Raw genomic sequence first — 9,475 nt, forward strand, 5'->3', positions numbered from 1 at the left:
CCGTCCAAAGTGTTCAGTTATTTTGGTTCCCAGATTTAAAGCACAAGTTCAATTAAGATCCCAGCTGAGGTGTGTAATGATGGGGACGGCTGCTGTGCTACAGGCAAGTGGCAGTAAGGTGATGGTAGCTAGCTGCCCATAAATTAGAGCTGGAGACAGATTCTGAAATTCTTCATCAGGCATAATTCTCAGCAAAACTGACGAGGATTTTGCCTGAGAAACTACTTCAGGATTTGGCCCTCAGAGCTGCTAATTACTTGAAATATTTTTCCTTCCTGGGCATGCTCCTAGAAGTGAAATGTGCTGAAGTCACAGAAGTAATGAGCATGCCAGATCGTCTAGTACATTTTGGTGTCAATGATTTAATTGGTGATCTGTGCATGGCATTTACCAGTCTGCACTGCTCATTGTCTCATCCACACAATCAATCTGATCCAGTGCAAATATCCCACTGACTTCCATGGCTATTGGACTGGGTCTGTCCCGGGTGGTGACACAGGCTGTCAGTCAGCCTGGGAAATAGAAAACAGAGAATTACAGGGTCTTCTCTGTGTCCAGCAGCCAGGAAAAAGAATCCCCTTTATATTCATTACAACCAAGCCCTCTTTTCTACGACTCTGTGGTATTACCCTCATCTCCTGCCCATCTTGTGTCCAAGCACTGAACAAATAATGATTACATTAAGCACGCCCTGGATTTATATAAGTAAAGAGTATGGGGACTGAAATGTAACACCAGGATAAAGTGCTCAGCATTTCTTTAGGGGAGGCATAGAAAGCTCTCTGGCTTTTCCCAGGGCATTCAGTGCGGAACAGCCGATTACATATCGGTAGCTGCCCAGCCAGGAAATTAGTATTGAACTGTTCTAACATTCCAGTAAGTAACAGAGTCATCCTATACTGAAGCACGTGTTAGGGTATGGAAAGATGTGTGTGAAGATTGGGGGTGGCAGCAGTGATGCAAACAGGGCACCATTTATGGATTAAGGTAAAGCACAGGTTGTTTCCAATGAGGATTTCTGTATAACGAATGTATCGCAGCCTAACCCAGATGAATTTTTTTTTTTTTTGCTGAACTCCAGCGTTAGAGCTCACCTCACCATATCACAGAGATTGGGTGTTTTATAAATGCCTTGAGACAAGCCACCAGATTAGACTGAGAGCTGTCAAAAATGCAGAGCCATACACTGTTGTACAAATCAATGGGCCGATGAGTCTAGTATCCTGTTTTTAATAGTGGTCAATTCTGGATGCTCAAGATGAAGGCATAAAATCTATGTATCAGACCTAACTGCATTTCCCCTTGGCAATAGCTTCTTCAGCCCCATCTTCCCCTGCCACCATGGCTTTCATGGCTTTTCTTCTGTTTCTGCAGCTGCCTCCATGAGCTGATTTAGAAGCATGGCCTTGTGTCTTGCATGTAGTTAGCTCTCCCTTAGAATCTGACAACCATTCTATTGATGTCAAGGGGTTTAGAACTGATCCAACATGTATAACTAAATATAAAATTCCTGCTATAATGAAATCTCTCAGCCATTCTTACAGCACCTTTTGGATGAGATGTGTTTAGAAACCAATCCTGCTTCATGTAGCCCTGGCTACGATTATCCTTATTGTGATGCAGGTTATTTACAGAGAGCTAAATCCTGAAGTCTTTATTCAGTTTCTATTCAGGGAAAACTTTCCATTGAACTGGGAGTTTTGCTTGGAATGTCTATTAGCAGGGTAAGGGCGCCAGGATTTGCCTTTGCTTTCTTGGACAAATTAGAAATAAAACTGGGTGCAGCATTTCTAAACTATTATACGGAAAGTAAACTGGAGAATGGAAACAATAATACAAGTGGCTTCTTACTGCTGCCCAACTTTTCAGGAGTAAGTTTATTTTCATATTTGAGCTAAATCCCTGGCGTACTCAGTGTGTTCGGAGAGCTGAATTCTTGCAGGTGGGAACAATGCTTTGTTTGTATATTCCGAAATGAATGTGATATCAACCCGCTGTGGGTCTCTGTGCTTTATTCTGGATTTCACCACTGCTGACTGCTAAGAGAAAGGGAGGAAACGCTGGAAAGCTACAACAGTGAGGAGCAGAGAAAGCAGATGTGAAGAAAATAATACTGTTCACTGGTCAATCTCAAACGGTTCTACACGGAGATCAGAATCATTAGCCCCATTTTACAGATGTGGAAAATGAGGCACAGGAGAAGGGAAGTGACTTGACCAAGCCCACCCAGAAGGCCAGTAGTAGACCCAAGCTCCCGAGTCACAGCCTAGCGTGCTGTCCACTAGGCTATACTGCATCACAAGCAAAAGAATGGCCGTGCTGGGTCAGACCAATGGTCCTTCTAGCCCAGTATCCTGTCTTCGGACCGTGGCTGGTGCCAGATGTGTCAGAGGGAACGAACAGAGGAGGGCAATTATCAAGTGATCCATCCCATCATCCAGGCTCAACTTCTGGCAGTCAGACGTTTAGGAACTCAGAGCATGGCATGGCAACGCTGACCCTCTTAGCTAATAGCCATTGATACCAGGATAAATTAATGGAGGCTAGTTGTATCACACCCTCCAAGTAACAGTACTCTTTGTTTCTTTGGCTTTCACCCTCTCTAAGTTTCTATTTCAGTCGTCCAATCTTCACACCCATTCTTTGTTCTCCTTATCCACGTAAAACCTTGCTCTCTGGTTTAGAAAGGCTGTTAGCATTTTAGCTCCTTCATGCTAAAAGATTCAAGAGTTGAGCTCCTCCGAGTATCAGTCACATTCTAATTACAAGACACTCCTCCCTGACATGGAGTCGGTAAGAAAACAAGATCAGGGTTAGCGTAGGTATGGTAATGCACATGACTCACTCCAGTAAGCTGGCTTTAGCACTGACTAGCATGATCAAGTTTGTTATAAACTCTTGCCACTGGGAGCTAGGAGAATCATAAAGGCTGTTTCTATGGAGAGGGAAGGCTGCACTCAGGTATATCTGTGGAGAGCTGAGAGCTGTCAGATTCACCCGGCATTTTTTAATAATGCTAAAAGCCCTGCCCAACATTCATTAATTTCCCCTACATTATCTTGCTTGCTGAGCTGTGGTTATAGTGACTCAAAGACTCGAGAAATGGCGTATAAACATCATTTCATTAAAAGGAACAATAAAGGCAAAAACACTTTATCTAGACCAGCAGGAAGGGGGGACTGGGCAAAGAGGAAGAGGAAGCTGACTTTACAAGGTTAGTTTTTGATTGGAGAGAATTTCAGAGTTCATGGAGACTTTGGTGGGAGAAAAAAAGAGGGGAGGTAGAATTAATCTTTAGGATACAAATATTTTCCTGACTACCTGATAAATGGATGAGTTTGTGTGTGTGTGTATGAAAGTCTCCAAACGGGCTAAAATTTTCAGCACCACTGCAGTAGATTGTTATAACAAACTATTATAAGTACACACAATTTGCCCATCTCTAACATCGTTCATCTAAGAAGCACAAACTCCTCTGAGGTCAATGTTTATTATTAAGCTCATTTTACAGATGCATAAATGGAGCTTCAGAGAAGTAAAGAGATTTCCCTGAGATTATGTGCTCACAGCAAGTCAGTAACAGAGCCAGGAATAGAACCCAGGTGTCCTACCTCCCTAACCACAGCTCTAAGCACTGAACCTTACACTACCTCCCTATGTTAGGAGATGCCCTGCCGCCATCCCTTGCAAAATAATGCACCGGCTCTTCCATGGTCAACATTAGAAAACTGGGAAACCAAACATATTTATCAAATAAATTACTTTACAAGTGAGAGGAACAGGAAACAACCACCCCTTGAGGACATTCGGCATTCCAAAGGTGAAAGTCACCCTTCTGATGAGGGGCAGGATGGGGTGGATTTCATCCAATATCTGTGCAATCTTATGATAGACACTTCAACATGACTTAAGTTGGTTTCATGCTGGATTCTCTGTTATTCAATGGCCATATTGTCTTTCAAAGTACATTGATTACCAAAGTCTCTGTTGTTGTGTGAGCGCTTTGGGGCAGGGACTGTCTTTTTGTAGGGTATTTGTATAGCACCTAGTACAATGCGGGGCTGATCCATGACTCCTAGATGCTACTGCAGACAAATAATAAATATTTACACTAGAAAGCAATGAGCCAAGATTTGGGGGCCAAATGGAGCATGGATTTAGTGCATTAATTTTCTATAATACTGTAGTTCACGGTGAATTCAGTATTGGTGCCAGCCTTGCAGATGAGGTCCTCTCTCCACAGACCAGATATAGCTCAGGAACCTTTAGTGCAAGTTTCCCTGTTACTGCCACCAAACTGAACTGGAGTGACCACCTCTAGGCATAATGATGAAGTGGATTCTCCATATTCTTTCAGTCCTGGGCCTCTCTCCTGAGATTTCTAGGCAGGATGTCAATGGAGATGGTAGTTTCCGTGACACAGATACCAGCCACCAAAGAACTGAACTGAAACCAATGTCATTTCACATAAGCCACAAAGCTGATCAGATGGTAAAGGATTCTGAACATACCATCTCTGACTCCGGATTTGAACCATTAATGAGTAGGTGACTAGAATCATATCTTCAGCATCATTGATCCACACAGTGGCTAATGATATTTTCAGGATTGTTTTATCACAGCCACAACCACCAAAGCGGTTTCTTTAAACAAGGAGTAAATTTATCACAAGCTCTTGGCTACATGAATCAGCAAAAAGAGGGGTTTACTATGCTCCATCCCAGCTGTGGGAAATCCATCTCTTATACAGGCTCATCTAATGTCCTGCCAGCATCAGACAAAATCAAGTCCCCTTTCCAGAAGATGTAACATTAATTAAAGTGATTAGAAAATAGAAAGCATTTGCTTTGGCACAGTGGAAAACCCCTAATTTTGATTCTGACAGCTGCCAAGCAGGAAACTGGAGACTGGTTGTATCAATAGACAACCCCGGTCAGTCAGCTAATCTGTGGCATTGCCTGCCTGGCCTGCAGAAGGCTGCACTTTTATGTGAAACTGCAGACAGCTGGTTTATAAACTGAAACATTGCATGACAAACTGCAGGAATTTTCAAAGCAAAAATAGTACATCAATAAAACCCTCAAGTCAGAACTAGGCTGTATGTACCGGCCTTGGACCATGTCAAATTAGCGTCATGAGTATATATTCTACTAGTGTCAGTCTGCATGGCTCATGTAGAAAAAGCCAAAGGCACGGCCTCACTAGAGAGACAGACTATCTTGTAAGAGCCAAATCCACTAATGCATTTTGATAAACACCTGCGCTGACATTTCTTAGTATTTATATTTCATTTTCTTCCAATATATTATCAAACCTCTTATTCGTTTGTAATGTTCATGTGAATTAAGTGTACGAGAAAAGTGCTGGTTTGACAGCAAGCCCTCTATTAAGCACAGCATGGGCAGCATGTGCTTTCCCACGCTGCCCAACCCAGACCTGGAGGAAGCTGACTCTTTAGAGCTAAGAAGCCAGTTTGGTCTCCATGGTCCACTCAACCCTCAGCCTTCCAATAAGAGAACCAATTGTAAGGCTATTTTAAATGATATGGATTATGAATGTCAGCCAATATACTAGTAGTTCTTCGCTGGCAACAGTAGATCTTTAGGTCCGCTGTACAAGTGGGGAAAGAGGCAGCAAAACTATTTCCCGCCCCCGCTTCGATATATACTTGGTGCAAAGAGCCACTCATCCATTCCCACAGATCGCTGAACCATATGATCAAAATGAACTCTGAGCATTCGTACAGCAGCAAAAGCATTATCAATGGCATGAACTTTGTCTCAAGTTGGAAGCCAGGGGCTAGACCCCAGGGAGCCCTAAGATACAGATTCCAGTCCTAACGGCCAAGATTCTATGGGCCTGTCTCTTAACTTCTCTGCCTGTTGTCCCCATTGTAAAATCAGCTCCTACACAGCCCTCTCATGAGTAAAGAGCCCTTTCAGCTCCTCAGGAGGAAGGCTCTACAGAAGTAGAAAGTGTTACTTTGATGAACACTGTATAAAAAGGGAAATAAAAAAGGGATTAATTAGAAATAGGACTTTACTTCCCTCTCAGTGGGTTTTAGAGTTGCAGCATCGTTTTGTTTTACTGCTCCTAATTCACCATCTGGCAGCATCCAGAGGCCTCAAGCAGGACCAGGATCTCAAATGCGCTAGCTGCTGAATAAACACAGAAAGAAAGAAAGCTCTTGCTTGGGAGAATTCATTCAATTCCCGAACTACATTCAGCACTAAAGCATTGATTTAATTTCCATAGAGCTTTTGAAAGAAAGAGAACACAGAAGACTTCACGAAGGTGCATGTTAGCCTTGTGGAAACATGGATTTTCTTCTAATGACACATTCTGTACTGTGCCCCTCTTCTGGTAAATTGGCCTGGGCACTCACACCCAGAGCAAACACAGGAGTTTGATTTCAACTTATAAGTGAGCCAGGCAAGGCTAGCGTTCATGCAGAGCGCAACACAAAAATCGCACCCACCTCTTTTTTATTTTAGAAGATTCTGCAGAGAATCTGACATTTTGGGCAGTTATTAAAAAAACAAACTCTCCCAGCAGTGGGTTCTTTTGTTTCTATTAAATTTGAACATTTTTACCCCAGGGGGCTGGGTTACAATCCCAACTCTGCCCCTGGCCTTAGGCAAGTTACTTCCTGTCTCTGTACCTCTCTTTCTCTTTGTCTGTAATGCCTATTTAGATCCAGTTCCTTGAAGCGGGGACTGTTTCTTCCCATTTGTACAATGCCTCACACAATGGTGGCCTAAGCAGTTTGGGCCTCTGGGTGCTATCAATACAAATAATGCAAAACATTTTTGCTTGCCTGTTTGGTCTGGATGTTGGTTTGCAAGATTGATATTGAGCTTGGAGTACTTTTCTTTTCCTGCCTGGCTACCACATCACAGCTATGCATGTCTTACTTAGCCTGTCTCTAAACTATCTCCAACCATGCCTTCCAAAAGTTAAGCACTGAAGCCCAATTCCCAGAGGTACCAAACAACCAAAGCATCTACTGACTGATGGGAGCTACAACTGTCCAGCAACTCTGAAAATCAGGCCCCTTAAATATAGTTACGTGCCTAACTTTGGGCAGCAAAGATAAAAAATTCTGGCCTTAACACTTCATGCTGTAAAACCTAGACTCTTCCTTGGCAAGTGGATACATAATATAAACATGTTCTTTTTCTTCTTAATTCATGCTAGCTGGCCACTTTCCTCTCCTGTTTTAATGGTTGCCCATTTAAGGCATCAGGAGCGTTAAAGAAAAAAAGTAACGCATTCAAGGCCCATACTAATCAGATTATTTAAGACACACAGAGAGATGTGTGTGTGTGGAATGTGTCACTTACTTGTCACTCTTCACTTGAAGATAAGAAACTTTTAAAAAAGAGCGAGGGAGTATTGGATTCTGTGGGTAATGTGCATTTGCAGAAGGTGATGAACAGCTGAGAGAATAAGAAATGATAGATTTGAGTGAGTAGCGGTTTAAGGTGTAGGTGTGGAAAGTTATTTCAGGAATTAATGGGAACATAAGCAGGCACTCACAATTAGAGCTTTTAATGTTGGAGGGGGGAAAAATACAGGTGGTTGCACAGATTACCTGGGGGTCGAGATCCACCAAGGGACTTAGGCTTTGCAACACTGAGTATTGCAGCACCCAACTTCAGACACCTAGAAAATATAGGAACACTGGAATCCACAAAGTTAGGTGCCCAGGCTCCCTGTACAATGAATGGAGAGAGAGAGGCACCTAAGAATCCGACCCACAAAAGCCACCACCCTAGGCAGAAAGCCACTTAAGCTAGCCAGTGGGAGATGCTAACGAGAGGTGTGTGCACTAAGCCATGCCTCTCTCAGAAATAAGCGCCTAGGTCCAGGCTGCAGGGACTCTGCTAAGCAACCCATGAATGAGCACCTGCTGCCTGGAGCCAGGTGGTTCCAGCACCAAAGGCATTTTTTGCAGGAACAAATTAATTGCCTGTCTCGCCCCACACAGAACAGGAGAACAAGGTGGTGGTGCCAGAGTCCACCTTATAACTTTTAGCCCAGTGGTTAGAGCACACACCTGGGATGTGGGACACCCAGGTTCAACACCCCCGAAGGATTTGGACAGAGACCACTCACCTCTCAGGAGCATGCTCTAACCACTGAGCTGTGGGACAGTCATTCTGACACGCACTCACAGGAAGAGTGGTTTTAAAGTTTTGTTTCTTGGACACCAATAGCTGGTCACAAACACAGGCCACACCCCTTTACTCAGGAAATGCTTAAAGGCAGTAAATTAGGGCATCCATATTTGGTGAAGCAAGTGCAATTAATAAGTGACACAGTTTAAAGGACATTTTAGGGCAGATTTGGGTAGAGTTAAATTGGGATGCTCAGGTCAGGGTATTTCAACAGTGCCTTTGTTCGAATGATCTGACTTTTACAAAGAAGTTAAGCCTCACCCTTATTACAGGCATTTCCTCATCTTAAACATGGGAAACCTAAAACGCAAAGAGGCTGTTCTAGGTCACAAAGTAAATCGATGGCAGAGCTGAAAATAGAACCCGGATCCCGTGCCCCCAGTCCTGTGATTTATCCATAGGCCACGCTGCTGCTCATTCAGGAATAACTCCTTAATGTCTGTAGTCAAGGTTTTGTAAGAGCAGATCCCAACCGTCGCCACCAAGAGACTGTAGGCTTAACAGTCCAAAACACAACGTGCAGGTGACTGATTTGGAGGTCAGGTCTTGAAGGACAGAAAAACCTGCATTTAAAACAGCGAAGAAGCAGATACACTAGGTAGAATACAAGTCTTGTTTTTTAAAAAAAGCTTGTAAATCAGGACACAAAGGTTCACACAGAGATTGCTGGGAAGTAAACAGACAAAAATACCATAAGCAAAAAAATCCAACAAGATCAAGGTGTTTGTTTTTTTTAAGGGATCAGCTGATAAAAATGCAGTGACATAAGATATTCACAGCACTGATCAACTACTGGCCTACACCCATAAAAATACATTTATACATGGGGAAAAGACATCCAAGTATCTCACCCTCCAGCAAGCTAAAAGGCTCTTGAGGCTCGTATCCATTTTAAAACCTTTGTATGATTCCTGTGGCACTTCTACTGTGACACAGGTTGGGTAAGAGATAACCACCCAGGGCCATCTATCTTTCTCTCTCTCTCACACACACACACACAGATAAGGGAAAAGTGTCCCAAGCCCAAGGCATCAGTTATTTCACAAGACAATGGAGTAAGCTGTTATGCACAAGTCAATGCGAGACAGAACAGTTTTAGTGTTCTTTGTATCCAGCTCTTCACAGTCTTTTGGATTCTTACACATGGATTCTTTTCAACACACTGGTACAGCTCACACAATATTTCAAGAGGAGTTCAAATGCTCGGCCCTTAAAAAACGTTCAATAGATCTAATGAGGCTTAAACAGAGCTACAAGTGCCATCACCATGCCACTTTAAAAAAAACAATTAGTGG

This window comes from Eretmochelys imbricata, chromosome 1, assembly GCF_965152235.1.
Source record: "Eretmochelys imbricata isolate rEreImb1 chromosome 1, rEreImb1.hap1, whole genome shotgun sequence".
Taxonomy (NCBI): Eukaryota; Metazoa; Chordata; order Testudines; family Cheloniidae; genus Eretmochelys; species Eretmochelys imbricata.